This window comes from Pseudophryne corroboree, chromosome 4 (genome assembly GCF_028390025.1).
Source record: "Pseudophryne corroboree isolate aPseCor3 chromosome 4, aPseCor3.hap2, whole genome shotgun sequence".
Taxonomy (NCBI): Eukaryota; Metazoa; Chordata; class Amphibia; order Anura; family Myobatrachidae; genus Pseudophryne; species Pseudophryne corroboree.
In genome coordinates, this window is record NC_086447.1 from 255,686,987 (window position 1) to 255,700,618 (window position 13,632).

A 13,632-nucleotide genomic window follows, 5' to 3' on the forward strand; every position below is an offset into this window, starting at 1 on the left:
TTTACGATATTCACAAACACTTGTGTAATATATTCTTATACAGAAGATGAGAGTGACATTTTTTAAACTTACGCACTGAATATTTTCTCCATTTGGCATTTGGGAATAAAATTTCGTATTTATTTGGCCTTAATTTTTCTTCACATATAGCCCCATTTTTGACCTGTGGACTTCTCTCCTATTATACCCCAACCATACCACAGAGCAGAATGCAGTAGCACCACTTATACTCAAAATGCCCACTGCAGCAGTGCCACTTATACTCAAAATGGCCGCTGCAGTAGTGCCACTTATACTCAAAATGGCCACTGCAGTAGTGCCACTTATACACAAAATGCGAACTGCAGTAGCGCCACTTATACACATAGTGCACACAGTATTGGTGCCACACACACGCACGCACATCAGTGTCAGCCTACTCACACACATACATACACACCTCTCACTTACTCTCCCTTCAGGTAACAGCAGCAGCACATACTGTTACCTGCATCCCTGGCTTGGTCCCGTCCTTGAAGCTCCGCCCCCTGATAACACATGGCTACGCCCCTTTCAGACCATGCTTCTCCCTATTTTGCGGGCGCTTTAAGGTGCTGGCTGCTGCCTGTCACATAGTGTGACAGGCGCAGCGACAGCCAGCGGCAACAACAGACAGCAGGGATGCAGAGCAGGGAGAGCGCCTCTCCAGCCTGGCGCCTACCTGCTATCAATCCCTTTGATGAGCGGGTTGCACCGGCCCTGAGTGGGTGTATGGAGAGAGAAGGCCAATTTGAATCAGCCTCTGATTCGCTGAGTTTATTCAGATTTCAAGGCAAGCGTTAGTCTGTAGAAATTGGAAAATCCTTTCCACGGAGCACAATTTACATATCATTTTGTACCTTTGGCTATCACTATACCATAGACAAATTCTGGGTAACCCCCCCCCCCCCCCCCCCCCAAATAATGGCACGATCATCCTTGTTTTCATTTCAACTGAAGTTAAAACACCCAGTGATAGGTGGTATATGGAGTTTCAGTAGTCCACAACAAAAAGTACCTTACACTGCTGACCACGATGGCTGCCAGGCCACGTCCCCAGTATGTTTATTTTGTAATATAAGTCATTGACTGTTAATCTCCATACTGAAATTTGGCTGTGTAGCTACACGGGATTCATTACTACTTGGGTATACAACTGTTTTGGATTTCAAGGAAATATTATCTGTGCAGTCTAACTTCCTCTTTAGTGTATATATAAGTTCCTCTTTCAATTGTGCAAGTACCGTAATATTTTATTAATTTTGTTTTACGTTTTTATTATGGTGGAAAACAAGATAACACAGGATCTACCATATATCGTACATTGGCCCTCATTCCGAGTTATTCGCTCGCAAGCTGCTTTTAGCAGCATTGCACACGCTAAGCCGCCGCCTACTGGGAGTGAATCTTAGCTTATCAAAATTGCGAACGAAAGATTCGCAATATTGCGAAAAGACTTCTCTGTGCAGTTTCTGAGTAGCTCGAGACTTACTCTTCCAGTGCGATCAGTTCAGTGCTTGTCGTTCCTGGTTTGACGTCACAAACACACCCAGCGTTCGCCCAGACACTCCTCCGTTTCTCCAGCCACTCCCGCGTTTTTCCCAGAAACGGTAGCGTTTTTTCACACACTCCCATAAAACGGCCAGTTTCCGCCCAGAAACACCCACTTCCTGTCAATCACACTCCGATCTCCAGAACGAAGAAAAAACCTTGTAATGCCGTGAGTAAAAGACCAAACTTCATAGCAAATTTACTTGGCGCAGTCGCAGTGCGAACATTGCGCATGCGCAATTAGCGGAAAATCGCTGCGATGCGAAGAAAATTACAGAGCGAACAACTCGGAATGACCACCATTAGCCCTCATTCCGAGTTGTTCGCTCGCAAGCTGCTTTTAGCAGCTTTGCACACGCTAAGCCGCCGCCTACTGGGAGTGAATCTTAGCTTATCAAAATTGCGAACGAAAGATTCGCAATATTGCGAAAAACTTCTCTGTGCAGTTTCTGAGTAGCTCGAGTCTTACTCTTCCAGTGCGATCAGTTCAGTGCTTGTCGTTCCTGGTTTGACATCACAAACACACCCAGCGTTCGCCCAGACACTCCTCCGTTTCTCCAGCCACTCCCGCATTTTTCCCAGAAACGGTAGCGTTTCTTCACACACTCCCATAAAACGTCCAGTTTCCGCCCAGAAACACTCACTTCCTGTCAATCACATTACGATCACCAGAACGAAGAAAAAACCTCGTAATGCCGTGAGTAAAATACCTAACTGCATAGCAAATTTACTTGGCGCAGTCGCACTGCGGACATTGCGCATGCGCATTAGCGACTAATCGTTCCGTTGCGAAAAAAAAATAACGAGTGAACAACTCGGAATGACCACCATTGGGCCTGATTCAGAGATAGATGCTTTAGCACAGCTGTTGTGTCTTTATACGCAGCGACTGTGCTCAAATATGTAAAGGCCACAGGAGGTGTCTTATGTAAAAACACCAACTGCAGGCTGTTCTGATCCGATGCTGCATCCCTAGACCAGGCCACCTGATCAGCTGCGTGACCATTGGACATCTGAGTAACCCTCAGATTATTCAAGATGGCCGATGAAATCACAATGCCAGGGCCTGTGAGGCTGCAACCCAGGATGCAGTCACTGAGTTGGTGCGCCTAGAAAACGATGCTGACACGCTTTCTGGAACTCTCCGTGTTGCCGCCCCAAAACACCAGCAGCTTTTGAGGCACTGCGACAGAAACAGATCTGCACATGTGCGCATCGGAGATGTATATAAATATCAAATGTATGTACATCTCTGAATTAGCTCCATTTGCGTGACCATCGGATATCTGAGCAACCCTGAGGTTACTGTGGATGTCCAGGAAAAACACGCCGCTGGCGCAAGTGAAGCTACATTTGAGGACGTAGCCACTGGCGTCAACATGCCCACAAAACCGGGCTGACACCCCCCCCCCCCACACCTCCAGTTTCTGGGAATGCTGCCCCTGTCACCGCCTCCAAATGCCAACAGTATGGATGCTAAAAGTGGGCATCTCAATCTTTGCATATTCAGTGGCATGGATGTACACCAGGGAAGGTCTTTGTAGTGGCATCTCCATAGAGTCGCACTGGCAAATGATGCAGACATGGCTGTTTCTGACACAGAATCAGGCCCAATGAGGGTCCATCTCCTGTACCCAGCTCGTTTAACCAGCATTTTTTTTCTATGATAAAAGGTGTTGATACTGTAATCAGAAAAAAATGTCTGCACTCAGTGACAGTTACATTTTAAGATTTCCGTACTATGGATAAGTGTGCAGATGCTTATTCTGTTAATTTCTGAAATAATTTACCTGATTTCTTCCTTGAATTGAAGATTAAGGGCCTTATTAAGCTGTCATCACATCCGCGATGCAATCACACCCCGCTCTGCACGCGCGTGGCAAGCAAATGTGATGCTTGACAGGTGACAGGCAGAGGCTTTCGCGGGGCGGTGACGTGGTGTTGCGAGGACAATGGGGGCGGGGCGGGGCCATTTACGGGGTGGCCGCTGCGATGTGGAAAATGGCGTATGTAACCAACCCAGCCGAAGTAGGGGGTATGATGGATTTTCAGCACAGAAGTTGGTGGACACTGTCTACTTTCATCTGCATGTTAAAAAAAGAAAATTTAAAAACTAAAGAAACTATGCGTTCCCCCTACCACCCCCTCCATACACACACACCCTTCCCCCATACATACATACATACATACATTATTTAGAACCAACACTGGCACTTTCATAAAGGTGCTGGTTGCTCCAAAATCAGGTGAAAAATTCTGTGGTTCAGGGTAGCGAGCACTGGGCTTTTCCAGCATGGGCTAGTAGAATAATAAAGGGGTACCTGTAGTGTAGGTGTCCCCCAAACATGATTTCATTGAGACCCAGGCCACTTGGCATCGGTGCTGGTTTCCCCAGGAAGTCCACACTGCGGGTACCCCCTATATTATTCCACATGGCAACTGGTTACCCTGAAATCAATTTCCCCCTGATTTTATGGTAAACAGCACTAGGCTGAAAATGCTGGTGAAAAAGTGTGTGAGTGGGGGTGGGGGGCAAAGTTTTATTTAATTATTTGTTTTTACTCTTTTTTTATTTTTTTTGTAATATCATTCAGTTGGATTGAAAAATTGTTTTGTTGGCTGATCTGATGAAAAAGGTGGATCGTGTATGAGACACTTTATGATCGTTTAGTTGATCATAGACATCATTCAGTTGGTGGTATGGTATCTGTATCCTGGCACTTGGGATGCTGGCAGTCAGAATACCGACAGCGGCATCCCGACACTCAGGATCCTGACACCTAATAGGTAAGTATGCTACCCCTAATTCCTAACCTTCCTAACCCTCCTTACCTGCAGCCGACCCTAACCCTCCTCCCCAAATCCTAACCCTGACCCTCCCCAGTGGTACCTAGCCCCCCTCCCCGCAGTCTAAACCTAACCCTCCCTCCCACACGGCTTACCTCTCATAAGTGATGGCAGACCTTCATTCATGATCTCTGCGACGGCATTGTTTTCCATGTTGGTATGCCGGCGTTGGTATTCCGAGCAGTGTCTCAATTCTGGCGTCTGTATTCCGACTGCCAGGATCCCAAATGCTGGGATGTTGACCGGATCCCCAGTTGGTTAGTTGAATTAAATGTTGGATAGTGTATGGCCAGCTTTAGACTAAACAAAAGGTGCCAGTACTGAGTAACCACCAGAAAAACCATAAATCTGGTGCACCATGAAGAAACATATAGATTGTATACTTCAGACCAAAATCAATTATACCCTCTGCTCCCTATCTCCCCTGAGACTTCTAGATTTAATCTAAATAAAGGCAACTTGGGCCTCAAGTAAATGGCAGTTTCATTAACCACATCTGCTTCTGTTTTTCTTGAGAAAAGATATCACAAGATTTTGCTTTTACTGATACAGAGATAACAATTTAACAAGTAATCACATATTATATACTGTAAATACATAAATTATGATAGGGAGCTTCTACCGTATGTGAGGCTACACTAACCAATCTATTTTGTTTTATGCTATATTCATACAGTGATTATCAGACCTGAGCACTTTGCATACATGGCCAGATATGACATACAGTAGTATGTACGTGCAGTGCTCGAGCAATTCCAAAGGATCTCATGGGGCATAAATAGTGCAGTCAGGCAATGGCTGTACACATGGGGTCTGATATAGAGCTGGGTGGAAATCGGTTGTACAGTGTGTGCCCCCACATCGATGCTGCAAGTTTGTATGCTGGTGGGTGTTTCCAAAGTAATCCAGGTGGCTGCAGCATTTGCATTTTTACATGCAAATTCACATCTGCAAATGCATTCACGTATATCTCTTAATAAGGCCAGAGGAGAGTACGCCCAACTAATTTACCTTTGTGCAGAAGGCATGCAACAAAGTAGACACACCTGGATGGGTAAAACAAGTGAATGAGAATTAGAGGAATGGGCAAGAGCCTGGCAACTACAGTTTAATGCCAAAAAAAGAGTAAAATCACGCACTTGGAACACAAAAACCGAAAGGCAATATACGAGTAGTCATGGGCACTATAATGGGTACTACTGAGGAGGAAAGGAATTTACTGTAGGAGTCAATACTGCATTTCAGATGACATTAAGGCAGGCATGTCCAAACTGCGGCCCTCCAGCTGTTGGGAAACTACATATCCCAGCATGCCCTGACACAGTTTTGCTGTCAGAGAATACTAAAGCTGTGTCACGGCATGCTGAGATGTGCAGTTTCTAATCAGCTGGAGGGCCGCAGCTGTTACTGTGTACCGGCTGCTCAGCAAAACATAAAACACAAGTGATACTTTATTTACAACTGCTGTGTAACAGTTACAGGAATCTTATTTAACGTATCAATAGAGAACCATTGTAAAACCCAGGTCCTTGTGACCAATACTTTGTTACATAGTAAAATTATGCTGAGTTATTCTCCTAGGTCTTTATCTGCTCCTGTTCTCACTGACTAGTACATTTTTGTATCAAACATATATATACTTATTTGAGTTACATTAAGATATCTAATCAAAGTCTGGAACAGAACAACACACCATATACTTAGGGGTATATGCAATTACCGGCGAATCGCGTCAATTTTTCGCCCGTTTTTTAATTCGACACAACTCGACCGTCGAATTTTGGCAAGTGGGTGCCGCAATTCAACATATTCAATAAAAAACTGATTCGACAGTCCCGCTGTCGAAAAACGGCCGATTTGACGGATTTTGATCCGATTTTTAAAAAACGGGAAAAAACCCGAAAAAAAATTGCGTGGGGTCCCCCCTCCAAAGCATAACCAGCCTCGGGCTCTTCGAGCCGGTCCTGGTTCTAAAAATCCGGGGGGGGGAATGACAGGGGATCCCGCGTATTTTTAATACCAGCACCGGGCTCTGCGCCTGGTGCAAAAAATACGGGGGACAAAAAGAGTAGGGGTCCCCCGTATTTTTTACACCAGCATTGGGCTCCACTAGCTGGACAGATAATGCCACAGCCGGGGGTCACTTTTATACAGCGCCCTGCGGCCGTGGCATTAAATATCCAACTAGTCACCCCTGGCCGGGGTACCCTGGGGGAGTGGGGACCCCTTCAATCAAGGGGTCCCCCCCCAGCCACCCAAGGGCCAGGGGTGAAGCCCGAGGCTGTCCCCCCCCCATCCAAGGGCTGCGGATGGGGGGCTGATAGCCTTGAGAAAATTGAAAGAATATTGTTTTTTTTCCAGTAGTACTACAAGTCCCAGCAAGCCTCCCCCGCAAGCTGGTACTTGGAGAACCACAAGTACCAGCATGCGGGAGAAAAACGGGCCCGCTGGTACCTGTAGTTCTACTGGAAAAAAAATACCCAAATAAAAACAGGACAAGCACACCTTGAAAGTACAACTTTATTTCACACATGTTGACACACACACATACTTACCTATGTTGACACGACGTTCGGTCCACTTGTCCAAGTAGAATCCACGTGTACCTGTGAATAAAATTATACTCACCTCAATCCAGTGTCCGGATCTTTTAAAATAATCCTCGTACTTGGCAAAAAAAAAAAACGAACACCCGGACCAAACGGACTGAAAGGGGTCCCATGTTTACACATGGGACCCCTTTCCCCGAATGCAGAGACCCCCCGTGACTGCTGTCACAGAAAGGTCCCTTCAGCCAATCAGCGAGCGCAACGTCCTGGCACTCTGCTGATTGGCTATGCGCGTCTGAGCTGTCAGACAGCGCATCGCAAAGCCTCTCCATTATATTCAATGGTGGGAACTTTGCGGTCAGCGGTGAGGTCACCCGCGGTCAGCGGCTGACCGCGGGTAACCCCACCGCTGACCGCAAAGTTCCCACCATTGAAACTAATGGAGGGAGCTGTGCGATGCGCTGTCTGCCAGCAGACGCGCATCCAGCCAATCAGGAGAGTGCCACGAAGTAGCGCTTCCTGATTGGCTTAAGAGACCTTTCTGTGACAGCAGTCACGGGGGGGGGGGGGGGGTCTCTGCATTCGGGGAAAGGGGTCCCATGTGTAAACATGGGACCCCTTTCAGTCCGTTTGGTCCGGGTGTTCGTTTTTTTTTTTTTGCCAAGTACGAGGATTATTTTAAAAGATCACTGGCTATGCCCGATTCTCACTATGCGACGGGCTGGGTTGGCACATAGTATCGCAAGCACATAACGAGTGTGCTTGCGATACTGACTATGTGCGATTTTGGCAAAGTGTCAATTTTGACTCTCTCTAAATAGTCAGAATCGGAAGAAAAAATCTCACCGTGTGTACACACCCTTACACCAGTGATTAAAGCTGTGCCAAATGTATCACCTTTCTGAAGCAAAGATTTAATAAACAAAAACCAGTGGGGGAAACAGTGTAACCAGCATCCTTAACTAGATAAAATTAACAATCATTGGGGGTCATTCCGAGTTGTTCGCTCGTTATTTTTTTTCGCAACGGAGTGATTAGTCGCGAATGCGCATGCGCAATGTCCGCAGTGCGACTGCGCCAAGTAAATTTGCTATGCAGTTAGGAATTTTACTCACGGTTTTTTCTTCGTTCTGGTGATCGTAATGTGATTGACAGGAAGTGGGTGTTTCTGGGCGGAAACAGGCCGTTTTATGGGTGTGTGCCAAAAAACGCTACCGTTTCTGGGAAAAACGCGGGAGTGGCTGGAGAAAGGGAGGAGTGTCTGGGCGAACGCTGGGTGTGTTTGTGACGTCAAACCAGGAACGACAAGCACTGAACTGATCGCAGATGCCGAGTAAGTTTGAAGCTACTCAGAAACTAAGAGGTGTGTAATCGCAATTTTGAGAATCTTTCGTTCGCAATTTTAAGAAGCTAAGATTCACTCCCAGTAGGCGGCGGCTTAGCGTGTGTAAAGCTGCTAAAAGCAGCTTGCGAGCGAACAACTCGGAATGAGGGCCATTGTTTCAATCTGCCTGTGGTGTCAGTTCTTGAACTCACTTAGAAGCACAAATAGACACACTGGTGTAAATTTGCTAAGGTGGGAGCTTTTTTTTTTAGAACTGGTGATGTTGCCAATAGCAACCAATCAGATTCTATCTATTATCTTCTAGAAGCAGTTAGATAAATGTTAAGTAGAATCTGATTGGTTGCTATGGGCAACTTCACCAGTTCTAAAAAAAACTCCCACCTTAGCAAATTTACGCCTCTCCCTGCTGTAGTAAACGGGTCCCGGGTCGCATCGACGCTGCCATTGATCCGGTATTCAACACGGGTATAACACTGCTTTATTCCCGGGTTTATACCCGGGATTTCGGCTATGCCCCTTTCACACCGCACGCCGATACCGGGTTATTTGTGCGGTGTGAAACATCTAATATCCTATGCAGGAAATTCAAATTCTGTACTAATTTTTTATGTGCTTTAAGTAAACTAGGAGAATCCCATTAAGTTTATACTAAAATACTCTTCCTCTGCACCAATAACCTGTAATTCGCTGTAATGAACAGGATATCCTATCCTGTAAATCATATGTTGCAGTTTTAGGGTGAAAGTTTTCTTTGGCGCTGCACCCCCACTAACCCAAAATATTACGCGGCAAAAATATGGGATTGTGGTCACAGAATAGTTTCAATTCACATTATACCGCACAGCAGCATCTGTTACTCACATTAACCCACACAGTATGAGCTGAAATTTCCATTACCCCACACAGTATGCCCCCAGCAGTGCCAGATAGAAATACCCCGAGGTGCCAGTCCCACGTAATACTCCCAGCAGTGTCAGATACAGATTATCCCCCATTAGTGCTCACCGCCGCCACTGCTGATTTGCTGCTGCTTGTACTGTATGAGGGGAGGAAAGCGCAATGCAGCACGCATCTCTACTAAATCCAGCTCACTAAAGCCCTCCTGCGGCGGCGAGCATTTGAAACTTGGCGCCGGCCGACAGCCTATTAAAGCTAGCGGCCTGGCAGCCATTCAAGAGCCGCTGCTGCCAGTCTGTGAGCTCTGATTGGCTGGTGGCCGACACTAAATTTAGAATGGCCGGGTGCAGGGGGGCAGAGAATCGATCGGCATGTGAGGTGGGGGCCTGACATTAGGGGGTGCCTGTGCACTCCAGGAACCCCTGTGCTGCTGGATCCGTTCTCCTGCTGGATTTGCACCGTCTCTTCCTGACAGCAAGGTGGGATTGGGGCAAGGCCAGTTCTCCTGATAGTGGGCGGTGGCCGCTGCGTGCACTGCACTACATTGAGTCAGCCGGCGGGTGACGCGTGGGGAGCGGGGCCACCTATGACAGGCGGCCCCGCACACTAATAACCCCGGAATCTGCCAAACCTGTGTTTAATCCCTGTGCTCCTTGCATTTGCTGCTGATGGGCATCAGCTTATCTACCTCAACAATAACTCCCTAATTCAGATTTAATTTAAATATCCAGAGTGCATGGAGCCGGTCGGCTGCACATTTGCTGTCTGTATGTACGGAGCCTGTGCCGCGGATGCCGGAGGGAGCCCGGGCCGCGGAAGCCGGAGGGAGCCCGGGCCGCGGAAGCCGGAGGGAGCCCGGGCCGCGGAAGCCGGAGGGAGCCCGGGCTGCGGAAGCCGGCTGGAGCCCGGGTCGCGGAAGCCGGCGAGAGCCCGGGCTGCGGAAGCCGGCGAGATCCCTGGCTGTTCTTCTCTTCCATCCATCCGTCCGTTATTTCATTTGCTGTCTGTATGTACGGAGCCCGGGCCGCGGAAGCCGGAGGGAGCCCGGGCTGCGGAAGCCGGCGAGAGCCCGGGCTGTTCTTTTTTTTTTCCCCCTTTCATTTATTTCCCCCCACCAGGGTGCGCCGACGAGGGGAGACGCCTCCCCGCCGCCGCCGTACCGGACACATCGCAAATTCACAACGGTGGATTATTATTATTATTATTATTATTATTTTTTTTTTTTTTACGCGGCCAGCAGGGGGCGCCGCGCGCGCGGACTGGCGCTCGTGAACACTGCATTTAAATCGGTGGTGTGTTTTTGTCTTTTGCCTGTTTTTTTTTAATCTCAATCGTGTATTACCTCGGCTGGCCAGCGGGGGGCGCCGCGGCGGGGACACGGGCGGACCGGGTACATTTCATCTGTTTGGGGCGAGTGCTTTTTTGAATTTTTTTTTTATCGTTTAGTCTCGTTCCGTTCTTCCCTTCAACTGGCCTGCGGGGGGCGCCGTGCGCGCGGACCGGCGTCCACCCCTGGCCGCTCCGGGACTTTGCATTCAAATGGGTGGGGTGTTTTTTCATTTTTTGCCCTTTTTTTTTCACTCCCCCCCTCTCAATCGTGTATTACCTCGGCTGGCCAGCGGGGGGCGCCGCGGCGGGGACACGGGCGGACCGGGTACATTTCATCTGTTTGGGGCGAGTGCTTTTTTGAAATTTTTTTTTATCTTTTAGTCTCGTTCCGTTCTTCCCTTCAACTGGCCTGCGGGGGGCGCCGTGCGCGCGGACCGGCGTCCACCCCTGGCCGCTCCGGGACTTTGCATTCAAATGGGTGGGGTGTTTTTCATTTTTTGCCCCTTTTTTTCACTCCCCCCCTCTCAATCGTGTATTACCTCGGCTGGCCAGCGGGGGGCGCCGCGGCGGGGACACGGGGGAGGGTTCATCCGGGCGGACCGGGTACCTTTCGTCTGTTTGGGGCGAGTGCTTTTTTGAAATTTTTTTCATTTTATTTTTGTCATCCCTTCGACCGGCCAGCGGGGGGCGCCGCGCGCGCGGACCGTCGGGGCCCGGGGCCCTGCGTCCCACTTACTTTCGCCCGACGGGAACCGTTTCTTTTGTTTTTATCCGAGAGGACACACGGAATCTGCACCCCCCGCAGTGGCGTCAGGCGGCCACCGGGGGGCGCCGCGGCGGGGATCGGGGGGGGCGCCCGGGAGCCGCCTGCCCGTCCGCTGGGCCAAGGGGGCCGGGGCGGGTCACGCGCCGCCGTCCCCCCCCGATCGTCTCGCTCCGAGCCGCCTCTGGCCACCGGGGGGCGCCGTCGGGTGGCGCGGGGGCGCCCCCGCCGCCCGCCGCCTCCCCCCGCACGCGTCGGGCCTCCCCCCGGGCCCCCGCGGGCCGGGGGACGCGGCCGGCGAGCGTCGGACTCCAGCGCGGAAGTGTCGCGGATGAGTGCGGACCGGGGCGCCCGCGGCCCAGCGGCACTTCCAGGGGCTCGGGGAGGAGATGGTTGAAGCCTGGGTGAAGCGCGCCCTCGGCCGTCCGTGTCGCTACCCGCCGGAGAACACCTCCGCCGGATCAGTAGGTACCAACGAGGCGAGCGAGAGAGCCGGGACTCTGTCCGGGGCCGAAAAGCCTGTTTCCCTGGAGCTTTTGCGAAAGGACCCGTGACAGAAGATGCGCGGAGCTCAGAGATCAGCATGGGCAGGGCCTTCTTGCATCCGATTTTGCCCAGGCAGGGCTCCAGGAACCGTGTTACAAAAAGCAAAAAGCCCTGGAGCTCAAACGAAAGGTTTAGTGACAAGATAGCCGTGGAGCTCCGATAACAGCATGGCAGGACCAGGATGGGGCCTATAAAGGGTCCACGGCGGGCATCCGTTGGAGCCCGACGTACGGGCCGGGCACGTCTCCTTCTCCCCCGGAGGCAGCGCCCCCCGGCGGGCCAAATCGGGTACTGCAATTTGTGGAAGTTTCGCAGATGAGTGCGGACCGGGGCGCCCGCGGCCCAGCTGCACTTCCAGGGGCTCGGGGAGGAGACGGTTGAAGCCTGGGTGAAGCGCGCCCTCGGCCGTCCGTGTCGCTACCCGCCGGAGAACACCTCCGCCGGATCAGTAGGTACCAACGAGGCGAGCGAGAGAGCCGGGACTCTGTCAGGGGCCGAAAAGCCCGTTTCCCTGGAGCTCCTGCGAAAGGACCCGTGGCAGAGTAGGCACGGAGCTCGGAGAGCAGCAGGGCCGGAGCTCGGAGAGCAGCAGGGCCAGGGCTCCCTCCCTTCCATAGGCTGCCCAGGCAGGGCTCCAGGAGCCCGGTACCAGCTCTCCCCGTCCAACAGCCTCCTCTCTGGAAGCGGAGAGCGGACGCAGTCGGGCTCCCGGACCGGGGCCCTGGGAGAGCCCTGCCGGGAGCCACCGGGACGGGCCCGTGCGGACGGGTGCGCGGCGCCCCCCGGCGGTCGAAGGCGGAACCGCGGAGGTCTCTCTATCTCTCTCTCTCTCTCTCTCTCTTTCTCTCTCTCTCCGGGACTCCCGGCCTCCCGTTCCCCCGACTCCCCCTTCCGAGGCCGAGACGGGGCAGCGCCGGGCGTCCGGCGGAGCCCGGCGCCAGGCCCGGCCCGTCCCCCTCTTCCCCCGGCGGCAGCGCCCCCCGGCGGGCCGAATCGGGTACTGCAATTCGCGGAAGTTCAGCCGATGAGTGCGGACGGGCACCCCTCGGGCCGGGAGGCGGCTCCAGGAGCCCGGGGAAGCGTCGGAGGACGCTCCGCGAGAGCGTCGCGCGCGCCGCCCGTCCCGCTACGCCCGAGGGAACCGGCCAGAGAGCATCACAGGTGGCGAACAGAGTCAAGCCGGAAAAGAGAAAACGGAGGGCTGCGGTTGACGCGAGAGAAGGGCCCCACGTCTCCCATTTCCGCAACCCGATCGATGTGGCACCCCGCGCCCCGGCGGGGAGGGACGATCGCTCGGCCGGAACCCAGGGGTCTCGGCCGGCTCCAGGCGAACCCGACCCTCCCTCTGCCCACGGCGCGCCCGGAACCCCTCCGCCCGGAGAGGGCGTCCGGTCCCCAGGCGTCCGCCCGAGCGCTCCGGTCTCCGGAGCCGGGCGGGCCCCGCACCCGTACCCCGTGCGGCGCGGTCTGCTCCGTCCGCCGGCACCCGCAGGCGTCCGACGCCGCCAGGGGTGCCGGGGAAGCGTCCCCCTCGCCCAGCGAAGGGCGCTCGCCCCCGGACCCCGGCGGAGCACACGATTTCCCAGGAACCGAACGAGCGTCGCATCGAGATCCGAGGACGCGGCCAGCCCCGACGGCCGCTCCTCGCAAGCCCCAGGAGAGGGCCCTGCGCGCCGCCCCCGCTCCGGCGAGGCGGCCGCACGGAAGGGTTCGCCCGCCGGGCCTCCCCCGCCGCGGACGGGAGGGCCGGACGGGGCGGAGGTCAGAGCGAGAGAGAGAGAGCGCGG

General features: G+C 52.5%; 1 protein-coding gene across 8 annotated transcripts in view; it reads left to right on the top strand.

Moving 5' to 3' along the window:
• Positions 1 to 13,632, top strand: part of MED12L (mediator complex subunit 12L) — a 1,138,385-nt gene that overhangs the window by 145,214 nt on the left and 979,539 nt on the right. The gene's annotated exons all lie outside the window — the stretch shown is intronic.